The sequence below is a fragment of the Mya arenaria genome, chromosome 7 (genome assembly GCF_026914265.1).
Source record: "Mya arenaria isolate MELC-2E11 chromosome 7, ASM2691426v1".
In the NCBI taxonomy this organism is placed as follows: Eukaryota; Metazoa; Mollusca; class Bivalvia; order Myida; family Myidae; genus Mya; species Mya arenaria.
Window position 1 is genome coordinate 43,862,867 of NC_069128.1, and position 23,652 is coordinate 43,886,518.

General features: G+C 33.7%; 1 long non-coding RNA gene across 1 annotated transcript; it reads right to left on the reverse strand.

Moving 5' to 3' along the window:
• Positions 1 to 5,852: 5,852 nt before the first annotated feature.
• Positions 5,853 to 19,772, reverse strand: LOC128240554 (uncharacterized). The gene is made up of 4 exons (XR_008262187.1): positions 19,522 to 19,772; positions 12,511 to 12,584; positions 7,184 to 7,305; positions 5,853 to 6,766 (listed from the first exon to the last, which is right to left on the reverse strand). It is a non-coding gene; the product is annotated as an uncharacterized LOC128240554 (long non-coding RNA).
• Positions 19,773 to 23,652: the final 3,880 nt, after the last annotated feature.

A 23,652-nucleotide genomic window follows, 5' to 3' on the forward strand; every position in this document is an offset into this window, starting at 1 on the left:
TTAGCATTCTCAAACATTTATTGTTGAATAAGATTTTAGCTGATAGCTATTTTCTATTTGTCTGAAGATGATGAAAAACATAATCTTATATATTCAACCTCAAGTCAGTTTCCTAGTCTGAATTTTGAGAGGATACAAAAAGTATTCCTGGTGGGTACAACCTTTAAGGTAAAAGACAGACACAAATACATGCTACCATACTTTTGAGAGGCTTTGCAGTGGATTTTAGTCTGAATTCCAGGGAATATTGGTCTAAAGTCCAGCGGATTTTGGTCTTAACAATATCAACATTTATTATTTAAGACTACATACAGAAATTTGAATGCATATTTACTTATATTTATTTAATGATCTAGAATACATACAATAAAAGAATAAATAATATATTATGATATTATAATCAATTGTCAATGCATATGATAAATATAATACATAAAACAAGAGGGCCATGATGGCCCTAAATCGCTCACCTGAGTAAAAGAGTTTAACCTTTGTTATTAATATAGCTTGTTTCTCAAAGAATATGAACAGAGCTGTCAAAGTATGTGACAAATGCCCCCCAATGTGACATTGATCTATGAACAACTACATAACAAAAGCACCGCGAAACGGAGCATTATACGCCCGAAGAAGATTCGGCTTGAGGTCCTTTTAATGTAGTGATGATTTGTATAAAGTTAATTGAAAATCGCTTTATTAGTTACCAAGTTATGGCCCGGACACGGAATTGCTAACGGACGAGTAACAAAGATGTGGCCCGGACACAGAATTGCTAATGCCCCCCATGGTGATTCTAGTCTTTGAGGTATGGACCTGGAAATTGAGCGCAACACATCCTTTTAATGTAGTGATGATTTGTATAAAGTAATTTGAAAATCGCTTTATTAGTTACCAAGTTATGGCCCGGACACGGAATTGCTAACGGACGAGTTACAAAGATGTGGCCCGGACACAGAATTGCTAACGCCCCCCCCCCCATGGTGATTCTAGTCTTTGAGTTATGGCCTGGACATGGAATTGCTAACGTCCCCCCATGGTGATTCTAGACTTTGAGGTATGGACCTGGAAATTGCATGTGACATCCTTTTAATGTAGTGATGATTTGTATAAAGTTATTTGAAAATCACTTTATTAGTAACAAAGATGTGGCCCAGACACAGAATTGCTAACGCCCCCCCCCCATGGTGATTCTAGTCTTTGAGGTATGGACCTGGAAATTGCGCGCGACACATCCTTTTAATGTAGTGATGATTTGTATAAAGCTATTTGAAAATCGCTTTATTAGTTACCAAGTTATGGCCCGGACACGGAATTGCTAACGGACGAGTAACAAAGATGTGGCCCGGAAACAGAATTGCTAACGCCCCCCCCCCCATGGTGATTCTAGTCTTTGAGGTATGGACCTGGAAATTGCGCGTGACACATCCTTTTGGACACGGAATTGCTAACAGACGAGTAACAAAGATGTGGCCAGGACACAGAATTGCTAACGCCCCCCATTGGTGATTCTAGTCTTTGATTTATGGCCTGGACATGGAATTGCTAACGTCCCCCCCATTGCTAACGGACGAGTAACAAAGATGTGGCCAGGACACAGAATTGCTAACGCCCCCCATTGGTGATTCTAGTCTTTGAGTTATGGCCTGGACATGGAATTGCTAACGTCCCCCCCATGGTGATTCTAGACTTTGAGGTATGGACCTGGAAATTGCATGTGACATCCTTTTAATGTAGTGATGATTTGTATAAAGTTATTTGAAAATCACTTTATTAGTAACAAAGATGTGGCCCAGACACAGAATTGCTAACGCCCCCCCATGGTGATTCTAGTCTTTGAGGTATGGACCTGGAAATTGCGCGCGACACATCCTTTTAATGTAATGATGCTTTGTATAAAGTTATTTGAAAATGACTTTATTAGTGACCAAGTTGTGGCCCGGACACGGATTTGCTAACACACCCCCATGGTGATTCTAGTCTTTGAGGTATGGACCTGGAAATTGCGCGCGACACATCCTTTTAATGTAGTGATGATTTGTATAAAGTTATTTGAAAATCGCTTTATTAGTAACCAAGTTATGGCCCGGAAACAGAATTGCTAATGCCCCCCCATGGTGATTCTAGTCTTTGAGGTATGGACCTGGAAATTGCGCGTCACATCCTTTTAATGTAATGATGCTTTGTATAAAGTTATTTGAAAATGACTTTATTAGTGACAAGTTGTAACGCCCCCCCCCCATGGTGATTCTAGTCTTTGAGGTATGGACCTGGAAATTGCGCGCGACACATCCTTTTAATGTAATGATGCTTTGTATAAAGTTATTTGAAAATGACTTTATTAGTGACAAAGTTGTAACCCCCCCCCCCATGGTGATTCTAGTCTTTGAGGTATGGACCTGGAAATTGCGCGCGACACATCCTTTTAATGTAATGATGCTTTGTATAAAGTTATTTGAAAATGACTTTATTAGAGACAAAGTTGTAACGCCCCCCCCCCCATGGTGATTCTAGTCTTTGAGGTGTGGACCTGGAAATTGCGCGCGACACATCCTTTTAAAGTAATGATGCTTTGAATAAAGTTATTTGAAAATGACTTTATTAGTTACAAAGTTGTGGCCCGGACACGGAATTGCTAACGCACCCCCATGTTGATTCTAGTCTTTAAGGTATGGACCTGGAAATTGCGCGCGACACATCCTTTTAATGTAGTGATGATTTGTATAAAGTTATTTGAAAATCGCTTTATTAGTTACCAAGTTATGGCCCGGACACGGAATTGCTAACGGACGGACAGACGGACAGACAGACGGACAGACGATGGAGGCCATAACATAATACGACCCTTCGGGCGTATAAAAAGTTTATCTTGCCTTTATGTGTCAAATACATATTGCAAGTTATATTAAATTGCCTCTGAGCAAAAAAAACAACAATCATACTAAATGACAGCCAACACTCTTTATGTCCTCATATTCAGCATTCCATTGTGAATAAACACTTTGTGTATCTTTCACCTTAGAGGTAGGGACATGGGTCTTGCACACGACACATTGTCTTGGTATGTTGAAAACATATGGCATTTTCATTTTAAAATCTGTCCATATAAGAGAAAGTCACAGCGCGGACACGACAGCCTATAATTTCCTTCAGGTTGCCATGGCAACCAGAGTTCTGCAAGGAATTAATTTTTTTTAACAATTTTGAAAAAGCACCAACCAAGGATCATTCTTGGTTTCATCAAAATTGCCCAAGCGGTTTAGGAGAAGATGATTGTAACCAATTGTTGACACTTTTCCTTTAGGTTGCCATGTCAACCAGAGTTCTAAATGGAATTAATTTCTTTGAACAATTTGGAAAAACCACCAACCAAGGATCATTCCTATGAAGTTTCATCAAAATTGTCAAAGCGGTTTAGGAGAAGAAGATGATTATAACCAATTGTTGACATTTTCCTTTAGGTTGCCATGGCAACCGGGCCAAACAAAATTATGTGAACAAATTTAAGAGAGGTCCATGCAAGGACACTTCAAACCAAATTTGCTGAAGATCTATCAAGGGGTTCATGCGAAGAAATTGTTATGTTTTTTTACTAATTTTAGCTCTGGTGGCCCTTAAAAGGGGCCAAACAAAATTATTTGAAAAGACCTGACAGAGGCCCATGCTAGGATGCTTCAGACTTGAAGATCCATCAAGCAGTTAATAAGATCAAGTTGTTTAAAGGTTTTTCTATTTTTTGCTCTGGTGACCCCTAAAACGGGCCAAACAAAACCATTTGAACAAAGTTGAGAAAGGACCATGTAAGGATGCTACATATCAAGTATGGAGTCATTCTGACCTTTACTTTCAGAGGAAAAGATGTTCAGTGACAAGACAATGTAAAAACAAATGACCCTGAGCAAGGCCAATTTGACCCCGGGACAATAATTTGAATACCTTTGGTGTAGGTCCACTAGGTAACACTATATACCAAATATGAAAGCTCTAGGTCTTATATTTTGGAGAAGAGGATTTTTAAAGTTTTATTATATAAGACTATATAAAAACAAATAACTTTCAGGGCGGGGCCAATTTTGACCCTGTGGCAATAATTTGAACAACTTTGATAGAGGTCCACAAGATGATGTTGTATACCAAATATCTATTCTCCTGGCCTTACGGTTCTGGAGAAGAATATTTTTAAAGATTTACTATATAACACTACGTAAAAACAAGGACCCCCTAGGCGGGGTCAATTTTGACCCTGTGGCAATAATTTGAACAAATCTGGTAGAGGTCCACTAGATGATGCTGTATACCAAATATCTAAGCCCTGGGCCTTACAGTTTCGGAGAAGATTTTTAAAGATTTACTATATAACACTATGTAATGAAACTAGTGACCCCTGGGGCGGGGCCATTTTTGACCCCAGGAGAATTTTCAAGGTTCTAGGCCTTGTGGTTTTTGAGAAGAAGATTTTTAAAGTTTTCCCTATATAAGTCTATGTAAAACAAGTGACCCCCGGGGCAGGGCCATTTTTGACCCCAGGGGGATAGTTTTAACAATTTTGGTAGAGGACCACTAGATGATGCTATATACCAAATATTAAGGCTCTAGGCCTTGTGGTTTTGAAAAATAAGATTTTTAAAGTTTTTCCTTTCCGTTGCCATGGCAACCAGAGTTCTGCATGGAATTCCATTCTTTGAACAATTTTCAAAGGGGACCACCCAAGGAACATTCCTGTAAAGTTTGGAAGAAATTGGCTAAGCGGTTTATGAGGAGATGTCGTTTAAAGTAAAAGTTTACGGACGGACGGACGACAGACGGACGCCGGACAAATTGTGATCACAAAAACATTTACTTATTAATTATTATAGCACTGCGCATAGTAATATACTTTTCATTTTTTCATTCCCCCCCCCCCGGGAATATATGGCATACACAAACCAAACTTATACTCTCAATTGTTCAAATGAACATTATTATTTATTAACTATTTTGATTCAATTAGCATTCACATTTAGTCAAGTCACCATGATTTGCATTTGAATTTTTGCTATTTGTAACATTAGACATACCTTATATACTTCATTTGTACCAAAATTAAACAAATAACGATCTGTATTATAAGATAGCACAATTTGAAAAAAGAAAAAAACAAACTTTTATTACTTAATTAATTGCTTAAACAATAAACATACATTTTTCCATCCTTTTTTATGAAATTCAAAAGCCATTGCATTACTCTTCATATTGACAAACAAGAAATAAAAATAATTCATGTATGTAATCATCTATTTTATTTGTTTTATAAGATAGCACAGTTTGAAAAAAAAGAGAAAAAAATACTTAATTAATAGCTTAAGCATATATTTTTTCCATCCTTTTATAAAATTCAAAAGCCATTGCATTATTCTTCATATGACAAACAATAATAAAAATAGTTCATGTATGTAATCATCTATTTTATTTAATTTAAACAATCATTTGATATCTTTATAATTTAGTTCTTACAAATCATGTAAGTAATTTCACTTTCAATAAATTGAGAGTTAATAAACAGTCACATGACAAATTCCTTTTATTGGATCTTCAATGTCAGATGGAAAGCTATTATTAAGGACCCAAGTGATGTTTGTTCCTGCATCTGAACTGCCTAATTGCAGCCAATTTTGCATTGAATGTTACATATTTGGGTTAATTAAGGGCTATAATCCCTGTCCCGACAATTTTGAAGATAGAACTTAACAAAGTTATTGACTGGCTAAAAGAAAAATATAAATTGAGGAATATAGGCAATGTAATCTTTACAGAGATACAAAAATGATTCGCAGATACATATTTAGACTTATCGACATTTTACTTAATATCAAAAGGTTCTTACAAATTATTTATAATATTATTCTTCATATACATACACATTATTTAGTAAACAGTACTGTTTCAACAATTCAAACAAATACATAGTTACAAATGAAATGTTGCTGTATTATGGCAAACACTTGGTGTTCTATCAGTACTTTAACTGAACTGGAACCTCAGATCAACCCATAAAGAATGGAGTCTAGTAACTTCCCACTCGCCTGCCTCTTGGAACAACTGGGCCATGATTTTACCAGTTACCAGTAAGTGTTCTTTTAGACCATCATGTTGGTCAAAAATGTAATCAGACAAATCAAGACTGTCCGTAACTGGAAATCGGACCTGTTTCAATACATAGGCCACACTTTTTTATCCAACTCCTTCCAAATGATGGGTAGTGACATGGACATTCCTCAATCTAACTTCTGCAGTGACTTCATTCATTCCTTTAGTCAAATACGGACAGTGTGAGCTGTTGAGATAGACAGCTCCTGTGACATCACATTTTATTGTGAAGAATGTCCAGCATAGATGGCTTGTCATCTAATGTAGCTAATATGTCCGCCCGGTCAGCTCAATCGGTAGAGCGTTGGACTCTGAATTGGACATCCCGGGTTCGATTCCCGGGCGGACCAGGTGACCTCTGTTGTGATTGGTTATGAAATCCTTTCTACGACCATTCGCTCTGTACCACTGCACCTGGCATGTACAGAAGCTGTCAGTTCCTTGCAGAGGTGAAGGCACCTAGTACTGGTTCTGCCCAGGATAGGTGTGGGTGGTTGAACTGTCACTCTGGGACCCTTCAATGTGCTCACGCCGGGACCCGGAGTATAAACTACTAACACCACCACCTGGCAGCCTGCTCTGAAGCTTGTCCATAGCCCCATATGTGTGGCCAGTCATCCATTATCCCCATTTTAATGATAATCTGAAAATAATCCCAAGCACATTTATATGCATATTTATTGTATCATATCCGCTTCTATACACTTATCTTCTCCAGGATGTTCAAACAGGCTTGATGTGACAATACAAAATGTGAAGACAAATCAACAGTGAGATACAACAAGTATATTGAATTTTCTGTCTGATTTAAAATGATTTGTAATATAAACAGGACAGGTGAAACTTCCTATTCGACAAATATCTTTTTTTATTGTCATTTCCAAGCATTTTTTATGATAAGATTATTTAATATTTCACAACTTAAATACTATCAGGAAGTCATAAGATTAACCATCTATATATATATATATAATAAATCATATATATATATATATATATTTAATATATAAAAACAAGTCATTATACAATTGATATACACAAATTAAAAAGGTATTTATACTTCTGAAACACTGTTGCACAAGCCACTGGGCACAAAGAGGTTGATGAAGGTTTTCCTGATGCCCTTTGAGGTTTCCCACAATAATGAGAAAGATGACCTCTGAGAGAGATGGTGGTTATTTCCTGAAACATTAAATTTATACATGTTGTATATAATTTAAAAAAAGGACACTTGACAATATACAAATGCTGTACATAAAATTCATAAGTCCTATAAATAAATGCTTTTGAAAAATTCCAGAACATATAAACAGCAAAACCCAAAACCTCTTGATTTTGTTCTCAATTGGCCAACAGAGGAAGTATTTTTTTTTTCAAGAATCCATGAAAACCAGTGATATAAAACTGCTGACAAAAAATTAGATCATGCATTTTTCTTTAACTGTTAGTAATAGTTTAACCCACAAAACATTGGCTTTCAAACGAAAATGCAAATCTGCGATATGATCTATGTCAGCAGTCTTTTATCATTGGTTTGCAGATACTATTAAACCCAAAAATTTGCTCTTTCCAAGACAAAAAAAAAAAAAAGTTGTAAAAACGGTAAATTTGTGAGAGTGCATGCAGCTTTAATAATAATTAATATATTCTTGTAATGAAGCTGTTATGTGCTAAAAATAGAACCCAATGAAAAATAAGCATATCCTAATAAGCCTAGCTTTAATATTATGAAGTATTTACTGAATCAAATAGACATATATAGGCAAATGACTGAAAAGCTACCATAATTAAAGCTGCACTATCACAGATTAAACATTTCGACAACTTTTTAATTTTTGTCTTGGAACAAGCCAATTTTCGCTACAATCCATGGAAACCAGTTAATAAGACTGCTGACAAAAAATTAGATCGCGGATTTTTATATTTAAGTTCATAAATTGATGTTTTATGCATTTTTCTTAAACCGTTAGTAAGGTTTTAAGCTCTAAAACATTTTCGAAAATATGAAAATCTAAGATCTGTTTTTTTATCAACAATCTTACATCAATGGGTTGCAGATATTTACGCAAAAATTTGCTCTTTCCAAGACAAAAATAAAAAAGTTGTAAAAATGGTAAATCTGTGAGAATGCAGCGTTAAGAGTATTTTTTAAACTTATAATGAAAGTCATTTGCATTTATTTTACATAAGCGCGAAAACTAATGTGTTATTTATTCTGAACTCCTTTATAAAAATGTAGGACAAAACATCCCATGTCATTTTTGACTAAGGGGACAAAACACGTCCAACCCATTTAGATAGGGTTGACAAAACAACCCAGATCATTTTGACATGGTGGACAAAATAACCAGGAAAATATTGGCAGTTCAAAAAGTTAAGACCCCCCTCCCATCCTACCAACACTTGAAAGATTAAAACTAATTGGCCAATATCAAGATGTGTTTTATTACCCCCAATAAACACCATTTTTCACTTAATTTATTAGGTTTAGAAATGTTACTATGGAGATCTTTATCACAGCATAAGGAAGACACAGTGACTTTAATCATAAGGATTTGCTACAAAGCTACAGTACAATATTAAGTTCAGCATTATGATAATCCTTACTTCAAAACACTCTTCATAAAAAGGTGTTCAAGGCCAAAATCTAATATTCATATTCATTACAGGCTGCTTTGCATGACAATTATTAATTTCAGATATTTGCTTTAAGCAATTTATTTTTAATTATAAAACACTTTCTCATAGTTTTCAGTTTTCATCTTCTTTTTGATATTGACATGTTAATATTAATGCGGCCTCATGTGTTTTTAATATTTATGTTAGTCTTATATTAAAGCTGCAACCTCACAGATTGAACGTTTTGACAACTTTTTTTAAAAATTTTGTCTTCGAACAAGCGAATTTTTGCGTAAATATCTGCAAACCAGCGATAAAAGACTGCTGACAAAATATCAGATTGCAGCTTTTCATACTTCCATCCAAAATTGATGTTTTATGCATTTTTCTTAAACTGTTAGTAGCAGTTTAAGCTGTAAAACATTAAATTTGGAATGGAAATATCAAAATCTGAAATCTAATCTTTAGTCAGCAGTCTTTTATCACATAAGCAGGTATTTACGCAAAGAAATTCTAATACATAAAGTTTAAACAAAAAATAAAAAAGTTGGAAATCAATACATACACAAGTTGACTAACATATATTTTGAATAATAAACCTTAAATTACTTTCCAAAGAATGCATTTAAGGAAAAGTTACTTACTGAAAACAAGACTGTAACAATGCATGTATTTTAAAGTGAAAACGCATATATATTATGTATTTTAAAAATGTAATCCTTTATACTTTTTACTCTTTCTGTTTTTAAAAAGGATGTAACCCTAACCGAATCATTTTATTTTTGGCCCTACTATAACACAATCAAGAATTTAGCCCCACATTCCAGAATGCAGGGCTTAAATTGTGTTATCATTTTGATCACTGACATGACATCATTGACAAAATAAGGATTCAAAAATCTTTGTTTCCGCCCAACTGACCCTATTTTCATCCTTCTGATCCTTTTTTGTTTTTGGTGTTTTGATCAATATGTGCTTTTTTAGTAAAGACCTTAATAATTCCCTGATATAGGTCAGTTTGCCAAAGAAACATGGTCCTAAAAAAAAAACAGTTACCGTATGCCTACCTTTTTTGATATTTAAATGGAAACTATAAATACTTTTTTTTGGCCTAAGCAACAATTTTTGTTTGAAGCCAGATGTGCATACTGTGTATTTTTTTTACTTAATTACATTGTATTGTCTGCGAATTACCAATATCAAATCCATTGTCCTATTTAACAGGATAATGGTTTTGATATTGGTCCCATGTATTATCATTATAAAAAGTGTAGGAATTTTATTCAAGACCATTTGCAAGATGTGTCATGTTTGGTGTCAATATTATGCTTGAATTATCATATTTTATATTTGTCATTGTTAGATATTTAATTTGTATAAAAAAATGAGCAATAATAAACCTCTAAAGTTTTTTCCTCAGTTGGTAAAAATTACACCTGTTGTTGGGTTAATAAAAGTCTGCTTGCCTATGGCTCCATTATGGCTTGACCCTGTCACACCCCCTAGTGTGACTGATACATATTTGTGAGGCCAAAGGGGGATCTATCTTCATTGAATGTCAGTATTTATTTTAGCTCCACCCCTTTTACTTGACCTGGCATCGCCCCTTTCACTGAACCTGACATCTGATTGGCTGAATGAATATGCCTTTTAAAGGTTTCCTTATGACTGACAGCCCCCACCCCCCACAGAGAAAGACTGGTCATTTGAGACAATCACTATCATATTTTGAAAAGGCGGCTATATGCATGACTATGAATTGGCTTGTAATTGATTTAAGATAATGATCATTATCTGCAGTTATGCACTTAAATTCATAAAAAATTCATGTTCCTTATACTATGAAAATTTTGGAAGAAATACATGACTGTCAATTTAGAATTGAACTTAATTTCCATGTAAATATCCTTAAATTGTATAACATGTCGAAGGCAAAATGTAGATTTTCACAGACTGATACAAAAATTTTGCTAAAAGGCATGTTCATTTTTTCAAGATAATGACATTAATAGAAGGTTTCTACTTTGTGTAAGGTTTTCTGAATTTAAACATTTTTTTTTGTCTTCAAGTCTCTTAACATTACCAAATAAAAAGAACTGTCCTCCAGTTTGTATTATGTAGAATAAGATGTAATTTGGAAGTAACTGTAATTTGTTACAAAGATGGTTTAACCAAAACTTAATGAAAATCCCACATTGATTTCGTGCATATATATATATATATATATATATATATATAATATACATATAGCCCGGAATAGTTGTAGCCCGGAATTATAGCTATTCTAGTTTTTCCGACCTAATCCTCCGGTACAAACAAAATTAAACCGTTGTAATATACACACATTACTTCGGAAACAATAGAGTCATTGGACTGTCAATAGCTCGAAATTCACCTTTTATTTGTTACTTCCGGGCTATATGTATTAACATAACAGGGTTTTCCCATGCTGGTACAAATAAAAGGCGAATTTCGAGCTATTGAAATTCGTGTAACAGTCCAATGACTCTATTGTTTCCTACGTATAATTCTGGGCTACAACTATAAGAGCATATACTATCACACTCATCTGATATATTGGGGATTAAATTTATGTACCAGTACATTATCTTACAGAATGATAGTGATAGTCATTATCAAATTATTATCCTGATTAATAAGTAAGTTGTTGAGTGAAAACTATTTTTAAATTGAGACAATAAGGTGGATGACATGTTAAGTTATTGAAAGCTTTGAAGATTTTATACAAAAGTTATAAGTTGTCTCAATTTATGATTTCGAAAACCATTAAATTGGCAGGCCTAAGCATCATGAGCCACTCACAGACTTTGATGGAATTGGTAAAAGACAAAAAATAAATATTTACTTTCTTAGTGTTGCAATGCAAAAGATACTAGGCCTACTTTCTATCGAGTAAAACATTCTTATATATAAAGCTTTTTTCCATTTGCCAAATAATGGAAAATTATTTGAACTTGATTTTGAAAAATAATTATTTTTTATCCTGACTATATAATCATTTAGTCTTTAAAACAGACTCTCTTCCTTTTAAACTCTAAAATATCTTTAAAAATAAAATAAAATACATTTAAACCCATTAAGATTTAATTAATTATTTAAACAGGCCAGTCTGCACTGCCTTTTCAGTAAGGATTTTAGTCAAAATCATATCTTCGTAAGAACAAGACAGTACACCATAGGTAATTATGACCCCCCCCCCCCCCAATAATTATGCATATTATGCATATTTGTATACATGTATTAGCTAGACATTATACAACGATAAGTGTATTGTATATATTAGTGAGCAAATAAATGCATTAATAAAATAAATAAATACAGATTTATACTGGTAAATAGATTTATAAATATAAATATTTTAGGAAAGATAAACATTAGATAAAAAATATTATCAAAGCCTTTTTAGCCATATTGTATTGGCTGGTGGGGTTACTCAAAATTACCGTGCATGGTCCGCTTACAACCAATTAAATATTTTCAATAGCTCTGAGAATGATTCATACAATCTTTGATATGATGTCAGTTTTTTTTTACATGGCATGGCTTGACTTGATCAATATAAATTTTATATTATATGACTTGCACAATTCACATGACTTTTCATATATATCCTTTAAGTTTTGTGTGATAATAGATCTTTGATCTAAATTTGTGATTCAAAACTTAAAGATACATATATATATATATTTACTGCTTCGGAATCACACTTTACACACAAGACATGTTAAAATAGATTATTGTACTCACTGTTTTTTAATTTAAGTTTATTCATCAAACTCTGTCACTCTAGCTGTCTCTGTATTATCAGCATCACACATCAACTAAAAAAAAATAATAATAAGAATTATAACAAGAAAGGTTCAAGTAGTTAAAAAATATATGGGCTGTCATTGGACATATAATATAACAATTTACCATGATTCCATGAAATATTTTTACAAACTAGCAAACCTGAACTCTTTAGTAATTTTTTACATCTTTGTGAGATTTTGCATAAAGCATCTATCTAATTCTTTGTTAATTTACCACATTAAAATTAAAATATATTGATTAACTGTACTTTTATTTATTTTATAAATATCTTATATGTTGTGCACCAGTCAATTGTAACCCTGGCGCCCCCCAGGTCCAGGGAATAGCGGGGACTTTGACTTTCGGTCCAGCCAACCCTGGGTCTAATCCCCTCCCCTGCGGGAACGAACTGATGGTAAAACCCCGGCCAAATGCCCCTGCACACCAGAGACTCTATATAAGGCCCAATCTCGGCTAAATTTGGCTCAAAGACAAAACCACTGCGGTCACCCGGCCCTGCGTGGCCACATAGAAAGTAAAAACACGGCCAATTCCCGACTATTCCCAGTATACCCCCGGACCGGGGGGGGGGGGGGGTGGCGTGGTTAGTAACCGTTACAATTGACTGGTGCATTGGTACAATTGACTGGTGCATTGGTTATAATAACTGAGAGGCCTCAAAGATGCTCACATGACTGTGACCTTTTAGCAGATTAGAACAAAGAAAGGATTTTTAAGAAATATACTCAATGAAACAGAGTAAAACTTTATTCAGGGGCTATACACCGTATGATGAAATAGCGAAAGAAGAGAAAATTGTCGAAAACTGACATGAATTTGGTATCAATGTGTACAATGCATTGAAACTAACTAACTGAAGTACCACATAGTTTACAATTAATTGATTTTTCACATTTTTTTTCCATAAAAAAGATTACTAGGTGGGTATACCTAGTATAATTAATTTTTATGTGTGATTGGCTAGTCGATGTTATCACTTAATGTTACCAAGCTAGGTATATATTAAATCAAATAAATAAATGTAAACTTTCATAGCAGTGGATACAACACTGGACTGCAATTTTGGCGACCACAGTTTGAACCCGGTCTCTGTTATTTTTTCTTTACATTTTGATATTTTTTTACCAATTATGATATCAAAAGGATAAACATTTTATTGAATAATTGTCCTGTATACTGGGACTGACCCTACTGTTTGTATAGTCCATTGGTTAAAGAAAATAGATTAAAAAAGAGAAAAAAATAATTGTAAAGTGTGTGTTTAAGGTAGCACTACCCTAATGAAAACCTCCACTTGAAATGCTTCATTTTAATGTTTTATCCTTTATTGTTAAGCACATACCTACACATCTTTTGTGGGTTCATGTGAGCAGTTCAACTTCAAAGCAACCCAGAAGCTGACATACATGCCATATCCCCCGGAGGGGGAAAAATCCCCCGGAATTTCGACCCATCCCCCGGTCTCCCGGAGGGGATGAAAATCCCCCGAAATTAAAAAAAGTGTGTTTAAAATTACGCAAAATTATCACAGGGTTTAATTATATATGCCTGTTTGCAGTTATAATGCCCTTCTTGTCTTAATTGGATTATCAACTGATGGTGTGTTTTAACAACACCAATTGGGTGACACTTAATAAGTCAGCAGGGCACATTTCATGCATTGTTTTGATTGAAACTGTCAGAATTTGCATAAGAAATGTCAATTAGACTGGTCAGATAAAAGGACGATTTTCATTGGTTAAAACTATAGGTTTTATCCAATCAGAGAGGATGTAACAAATTAAAGTGTTTAAACATGTGTCATTGTCATCAAAATGATTTATGATTTAAAGGTGACAGTACATTATTTGGTAAAGAAAAGGATTAAAATAACTAATAGACAATGCTGTTCTTTGTTATGACCCACTAATATGTTTACATACATGACATGACCTTCATCTCAAATATCGGAAAATAACAGAACTTCCAGAAGAGAAACTGAAAGTAGACAATTCGGATGAAATGACTTTTATTTATTTTAATATTATGGTGGTGATGTTTTTTATTTTTTGATGAATGCCAAAAGATGATATGTTTATGAACTTAAACAATAAATTATGCATTTGCTTTTTATCAGAAGCAAACAAATCTGACTATTTGGGAATTGAAATGAAAAATATTGATAAATCATTCCATTCTCTCTATTAGTCTGAAAGTCATCATTTATGATCATAATGAGCAGATTTTGTATCCAATTTTAGAGGAAGGTAAGCCCATTAAATTGTCTCTGAAACATATTTTTCTGTGAAGTATTCTATTTTGCAAGTGAGTGCTTTTATTATGCAATATGGCTGTGTCTCATTAAAATATAGATGAAGTGCTGGAAAAAGGGGTAGACAAGGTAAATTGGCACGTGTGTCATGCCCGTAATGCTACATGGCGATGATGAAAATTCTCTGGTATGTGACCCAAATCCCCTTAAATTCTGGACATAATCCCCTCGGGAGTCTTTCAAAATTATGGCAATTTGTTTTTGTGTACTTGCGTCTTAAAATACTTTGAAATTTTGTCAAATTAGACCTGCTAAAAAAAACCCTGAATACTACCAAAATCCCCCTGAATTTTCAGACTTTTGAACATTAATCCCCCTGAATGGTCTCAAGAAAATATGGCATGTTTGGAAGCATCTTTTTATTTTCCATTTCATTAGCTTACATTTTTCAACAGTAGTTTTATTAGAAAATAGTTATTTTCTTATACCGAAGGTAAAACATACTGTTGTTTTTTTTTGCATAATGTTCCTAAAAGTTTAAAGATATTTCATATTGATAAGGAACAGGTCATGAGTATTTTTTTAACTTGTTGATTTCGCTGTAAAATGACATTCACAAGCTAAATCTTAGTAGACCAAAGCAGGGTTAGACACTAACATTTTTCACAAGGTAGTCCCTCGGACTACTGGATCCCAAATCTGGGTAGTCCAGCAAAAACTATGGTAGTCCATAAAAATGCAAGCCTGCAACGGATTCCTTCAGTGTTTTGTGAGACTTAGCCTTCTTAGAACATTGTCAGTATAACCCTTTGATTGGTCATGATTTTTATCTGTTTCAATCTTAAAATTTCCACATTCTTCAAAACAATTTTTGGCCATTAAATTTAATTTTAAAACCAAAAAAAATGCTAAAAACTATGCTAAAATACCTCAGATTAAAAATCTAAAAACCATGCTAAAATACCCCATAATCTGTCACTTTCAGGAAAATGTTGCAATAAATCACTTGACACTAAAACACCTCGACTGAGATCGTTGCTAAGTTATGGCACAAATGACAGACATCCTACTGATAAACAATATTTGATTATTGGCATCCTACTATTCAGTATTCTTTGTTAATCTAAACAACATATCATATAATACTTAAAAAACATGATGAAATAAATTCCGAAAGTGTTATTAATTATTTTTTGTATGGGAGTAAGATAACAATTAACATGACGCTGCCTGTCACTCAAACTAGCGTCCAAATTAGGCAGGGCTTATCAGTTGCCGTTGCTATCCGCCATGACCTCCGACAATCCTCACATATCAACAGTAGTGTAATTACGCTGTTATATATATTTAACACAAATTATGTCTCATAATTGAGAGATAGTAAAGACAGTTTAAGAAATCCGAAATACTGACATTTTCCCTTTATGCCGCTAAAATTATAATTGATAACAAGGGACTGTTTAGTAGACTAATTCAATTCTCAAAATGTCTTAATGTAAACGTACATAATATACGTATATTTCCGTTTTAATAGCCTTAAAATAAGAAATATCATTATGAGAATTAGTGTACAATATTGATGATATATTGCGATTTAGTTTGATTTTGAAATTTGTCTCCTTATTGTGCGAAAAGTTTTAAAACCGAGGCATATACATTTGCATTTAAGTTTGTTTGACATATTAGTGAAAAAGACACCTCAATTTATGTGAGTTACATTTTTTTATTAAATTTAATTAAATATCTGATATATAGCTTAAGGTCACAAAAAGTATATACGTATAGATAAAACAAAATCATATTTTAAAATGACGCAAATCAAAGTAAAAACCTTTGCATGTATAATGACTATGGTCGTTTCAAAATTTCTATGCTTATTGTTAGAACAGTTTTGCATGTCATTTAAAACGGAAATTTATTCATTGAGAGAAACAATAAGGTAGTTATATAAATAATGATAATAATGCATTACACTTGTATAAAACAGGTGATTCTGAATCGAAAAAGGAAGAAAAACAGCGAAATCCATTGAGTTTTGACAATGGATCTATACAAACATCTTTTTTTGTTGATTTTCGGATAGGAAATTAATACATGTTTTGTTTCCCTTTATTTGAGTTTTAAAATAGAGACTGTTATTGTACTGTAACAAAATTCCGATGTTATTTAGAAATAAATTATTTTAAAGTCTAGACATTTTTCTACCTGAATTATACATTGCATACAATTAATAATAATGAACTTATTTAATGTTATACTTGGTTTTATTGCTACGTTTTACCATGTTCCATGCATTTTTTATCTGATTGTCATTTATAACTTTTGTATTATTATCGTCTGCTTCTGGGTATTTGTCGGAGGTCATGTGACACTGTAGGTGTAGCCTTATCGCTATCGGCGTGGTGTTAATTGTTATTGGCCCTAGCTTCAATGTATAAAATGTTACATTTTGGCGCGAAAATTAAAGCACACAACTCTGTCATCGTCTGCACTTACACTGCATTATACCTGTTTTGGCAGTATGATTAATTTATCAGCTGTTCTTCTAAAAGCCAGTTTAAAAGATTGCATAAGCCAGACATAATATTCCTTCTGTTTGCTTTAAATAAACACCGACATTTGACAATACCCTAAACCATAATAATCATGACGTATTTTCAGAAAATCTAAAAATAGTTACAACCGTCAAGTGTTTATCTGCATCGTATCTTTCATTGTTTTTGACTGAAAATGCAAGGGATTTAGAAAATCTGCCACTTGGACCCAAATCTACCTTGCTGACATTTAAGCAGAGGTGCACATGTCTGACGATTAAAACACACCATAGAGTGTGAAAATGTTTTTTTCCCTTTCTAAATAAAGACATTCTACTGACTGGTTTAAACATTAATCGAAAGGCTATACGAAATGCGCGCGAAATTCGGTTAACAGTCCATGTTGTCCGGAACTGCCCGGCCATCTTCGGCAAGCTTTACAATGAGTGTTTACCGGTGATAATCGGCTTCTTGACATCACGTTTTACGCAAGTTTAAGCGTAATAAAGATTTTATGCTCAATTAACTGATGTGATATTTACTTTCTTCTAGTAGTCCGACGGACTATTGACTTAAAATGTCTTGTAGTCCGACCATAAATCTGGTAGTCTCGGACTACCGGACTACTGTTAGTGTCGAACCCTGCCAAAGAATTGTACGTTTACGGATTTTTGTATCTTTTTTGATATGGCAAATCCTTCACATACAAATTGTTTAGTATCAAAAGTGGGTAGTTATTCCGATCGGGATTCTGGGTTAAAGCATTTAATATCTCAAAAATATCATAAAACAAGAAATATTACCAGATTATGTAATTTTATATCAGTTCCATACATAAAAATGTCATATCCTATGAATAATTATGAGTTTGACGTTTATTTTTCATTTCTTGCTGTCAAAACATAGCGATATATACATGAAGGGCACCTGCAAGGCTTCAGGGCACAATTTTTAAACAATTGGAACATTTCGGCCATGGCTGAGTTGTTACGATTGTATTTTCGAGGTCTATCTAGAAGCTTGTCAGTGGTGGCCGAGTTATTACGATTGGGTCGAGTTGTTCCGCTTGGCATAATTGTTGTCTGTGTCAGTCAACTTTTGTTTTATTGGAAAGGTAAATAATGTGTTTTAATGCAAAATAACTTTTCACTTACATGGTAAAGTATGAATATAAACCTTTATGATCAATTTAAACCATAAAATACTTCACTTAATACAATTTCAATATTTTTCAAAACACCCCCGGTTTTTGCACAAACCCGTTTAGACGTTACTGGCTAAGGTCACAAATCCGAACACTTTCTGATGTTTTTTACAATTATCTTGGAGAGTTTATGTTGTAGTAAGTTAAACTTTCGTATGAAACATCTTTGGTTCATGTGAAAACAGCTGTCAAAGTACAGATTCACGATCTCGTCAATATTATGTCGAAAATCGTTCAATTTTATGGATAGTAAATCACCCTTCAAAATACGCTATGGAGGGCACAAATACCGAACACTTGAAAAGCGAAAATACATGGTCATACAATTATAATTAAAAAGTATGCTATATTAAATAAATGGCATTTTTTAGAAAAATGCTTAACAAAACAAGATGAAACTTTGCAAGTGTGACCAAGGCAAGCCTCTGTATTTATCTAGATCATCGAATAATCGATCACGGTAAACAAATGCGTGTTTTAGCCGGTGTTCAGGATTTGTGCCCTGTTAGGAAATGTACCGTCAACCAGTAAGGATTGGAAGAATGTATTACACGTCTATAATTTTAGACTGGGGGGGGGGGGGGGGGTAGCTACAATAATGAGCAATTAGGGATACTTTTTTTTTATTATTTGACATTTCATGTGTATCCCTGTAACTGCCATAGTCTTAAAATCGTCAAAAGACCCATTGACGGTCATTTAGGTGGACTATGGGGGGGGGGGCATGGTAACAATTGACTGGTGCAACCACTGGGACACCATTTTTTATTATTTTGATATTTCTTAAAATACTCGTTGACGGCTATTTAGGCAGAGTAGCCCCACTCCTTGTCGAAGTGTGGATAAGAAGAGGACTGTTTCAAGTGAACGTTCTTAACGAGATGTCCTACTTATTGACTGTTTATATATTCAAAAATCAAGACAAAAAATTAAATGGAAAAAAATAAATGACTTACCAATGGGTGTTTGAGATATCCATTTGGCACCACTTTAGTGCCATTCATCGCTCTTCAAAGCTCCATAAAACAAAATCATTCGTCTAACACATTCCCGACATCTTAACACAGATGGTATTGATTACTGTGACATGTTGGTGTTAAACCGGTTTGAAGGTGCATTCACTCGAGTAATAAAGTCAAAGATGCACTCTTAAGTACTGCCAGATAAGGTTTACCACAATTAATAATGTTGTTTCAATATTCCTAAAAGAATGAATAAATGTCGAAAACAATGGTTCTTATGAAGGATATCGAGTTAAATTTGAAAGAAATGAGCATTACACACGGTATTTCTACCTTATGAGACTATAGTAGACCACAATAAATCTTTTAGCATTTACCAATCATTAAATATTTTTTGCGCTTTCTGCTATTAAAACACGGTTACAATCTTGTTATCAGTAATAAATATTTTCAATAAATGCATTATTTAGTATGTAGTTAAAGGTTTATCAGTCACAATTGATGTTTGTTATATATGTGTATGTATTGATTTTGAATAACAGTGTCACTAAACAAAAAATAAACAAATTTACGCAATTTCACAACCTTTTTTCCAGTTCTTCTGGATTACCCTGTATCCCCTGCCTCGAAACGAAAAGTTAACTTGGACGACATCGGTACGTTGTGGTTGTGGGGGGGGGGTCACCCCCCCCCCTTCTGGCCACTAGTGCAATTGCAAAATTAATTTTGATGCGTGAGGGATATACTTAAGCGACGATGTTAACCATTGCTTCAATATTTATGCATGCATATATGTACTTGTTGGCAGTTTGGGTGCCTCATTTCTACATCAAAAATGCTCAACCAGGTATGAGTTTATTGTATAAGTTATAGCTCGTAGTTTGTAAAATGTGGTTCTTTAGCAAATTTGTTTTAAATACGAAATAAAAGGTGTTGCTTCCAAGGTATGCATGATCAAAATATCCATAAATTATGTATGAGTCCCTTTTGCTGAGTGGTTATGCTATTTATTTGTCCATGACGTAAAAAGCGTAGGTTCACCCCTGATTAAAACAAGACTTTATTTTCATACTTTCATTGTATTTTGTTCTGCAATTTCAGTATCAAAGAGTTAACTAATTATTTCAGACACATTACCTGGAAAATGATTATTTGGTGCCAATGAGGTACGAGTCCCTTTAAGAATGACAAAGTGTTTTTACAATCAGCTAGATAACAAGTTCATTTTTTCCACATATACAAGATGATCTACAAGTAATCATCATATGTGTATTTTTGCTTCACTACTATCTTGTAGGATGACTGGCTTATATACTACTACCGGGTATGTAGTAAAGTGACAACATGGCATTAATTACCAATTAATAGCGTTTATTTTGTAATGCAAAATTCACCAGCCTTACATGTTTGTACAGTTCGATATTTTTTTCTAAAACATATACTAGTAATACTGTTTGAGGAAGGCATTGGCACATGATGCATGTTAACATTCTAAAATGCCTTGCAGCATTTTTAATGGTGTTTAGCTTGGACCAGCTCAAAACCAAATAATAGGGGTTGGAAAGTCTTTGGTTTAGGAGTTAAAAAGTCTTTAATATGGTTATTAAAATAATTCAACTAGGGGTTGAAAAGTCTTTGTTATAGGAGTTAAAAAGTCCAAACAGGTAGGGGTTGAAAAGTCTTTGAAATAGGGGTTTAAAAGTCTAAGGGTTGAAAACTGAAAAGTGTTCTTTTTTAGAAGGGTTAAAAAGCCTCTTGGGGTTGAAAGGTCCTGCTCCCCTGCAGAACAGTGTGTATGAAATAAACTATTATCTTAGGTAAAACATTTCATATGGATTTCCATCAATTAATTACATCTTCATTAAAAATCAAGAAAATGGTACATTTTCTGTGTAAAGGTACTGACAACCGAAATAACATTTTCAAGCGTAAAAGTGAGTATAGCTTTGAAAAAATGAATAAGTTCTTAGTCGTTTGTAACCACAACTTAATCGATTAAAAATGGCGTCTGAGGAGATGAACTAGTGTAAAGATATTTAAAAAATGGAATTTGTGTCACTGGTTGAGTAAGAATACTTCAGGTAATTTTTGATATGATTTATTGCATTCAAATTCATTAAAAGATGCTTAAATCTTATCGCTAAGATATCAGCACAGAAGTATTAGCTTGGAATTGGATGGATACAATGTCAGGACACAGGTAAACAATAAAACAAAACTTCAAATATATTCCTAAATAAATAAATAGGTGTTCTTTTAAGAGATTTAGGAAAGTTGAAATATTTTCCCATTAAAATTTATTGCCAGAACCTCCAATTGGATTAAGCCCATTGCCAATGTTACCAATTGGAAGATTCCAATGGGACAATGTTCCAATTGGAGTTTTCCAATTTCCTGACTTTTCCCATATTGAATTGTGGGAAATATCCAATTGGAAAAAATGGTCGACGGGATTTTTTTTTACAAAAAATGATAAAAAGTACTATAAACGCACTTTTTCTAGATAACATTATAACCATTAATGATAATGATTGTTATTAATCACTAATTCCTTTTTTGAAAATGTGGGAGAATTTTCCAACAAAAAATGTTGGGCTGATTTTCCAATTGGAAAAACCATTTTTCCAATGGGAAGGCCATTTTCCAATGGGACTCCCATTGGAAAAGTTGACTTTAAATGCCAAAAAACATATTTCTAAATTAAATTTCAGGAAACAAAAAATCTCTTATTAGTATTACCTAACACATTTTAAAAATACAAAAATAAAAAACATTGGGTGAAAAATAAAAAAATAAGTTTGCAAAAATTCCGGATTTGCAAACTTAATCCGGATGCTGTTGAAGGCTGATGAATGGTGAATTACTTAACAATTGTTATTAATATAATATAATAGTATATGTTATGAATAATATGGTTCATAATACTAGAACGATGTGATTTGACTTTTTAAGACCGGATACTGGTACGAAGGGGACAACTTGAACTACCATCTTATATCAGCAAACAAGGGCCAGCTTAGAGAACCACGTATTTTTCTATTACAAGCCAGTTTGTTGACTCTGGATGGGTTTCATGCAATTATAAAGACGGGATGTGGCACCCGAAGACCGGACAAAGGCACGTAGCGGAAATCTAGTGCTCAAACCTGATCCCAACCAATGAAGGCGCTTTGGGTAGATTTACTATTTGAATAAAAATACATAAATGGTCTTGCACCGCAGATGTTTCTATACTAGTATGGGGAATTTTGTTGGGAGCTTAAACTACTAGATAAAGGTGATGTTGACGCCCGTAAAACGTTAGCTGGTATTTACCAGTCAGAGATTTTAGGGTTTGTGCATATGCTAACATGTATACAAGCCTCTAACACTTAATATTGATGGCCACTATTATGATGAAATATAAAGAAAAGTACGTTATATTATATTATAACTTAAATACACCGCGTAATTTTGACGTCTTATGAATACGCTCTGCTAATCTTGGTTCCCGTCTTTATTTTAGAAAACGTAAACATTGTATTGTAGACCACATTTTGTCAATTTGAGAATCATTTACGATTTACGATTAGATGACGTGAAGCCAGGTTAAGCAAGTATTAAACGAGCACATGTATTTATGTAGAGCACAACACAATGAAATTCACTGGCAAAGTCCTATGCAGTGCAGGCAAAACCAGAGACGGTTAACTCTGGAAACCTGTGTTCGTTTGCCAAGTGTCGATCCACAACGTATGAATGTCGAACCTCATTCATTTGTCTGGTTTCAAATATGGATATAAAACAGTGAAACAAAATCACTAAAAATATTGAAGTGAAAATTTAGGTTACGAAGTGAACTGAATGAAGTCGACTGGTAGAATGACTCTTCACGCTAATATACCAATATAGCACGAAATCCTCGTGCAAGACTGACCACTACTGTATTCAAATACTATCATTTCGCTAAGACAAATATTCACGCTATACTAACGAAACGCGTGAAATGAATATTATCATCACAAATCATTTAGCAAATATTTTGAAATTGCTGAGAAAAAAAAACGATAAAGTAACTGTAAACTATTACGATATGATCAATTTGATTGTTTTCGGTTTTGAAAAGGATTACCAACTTAATAAATG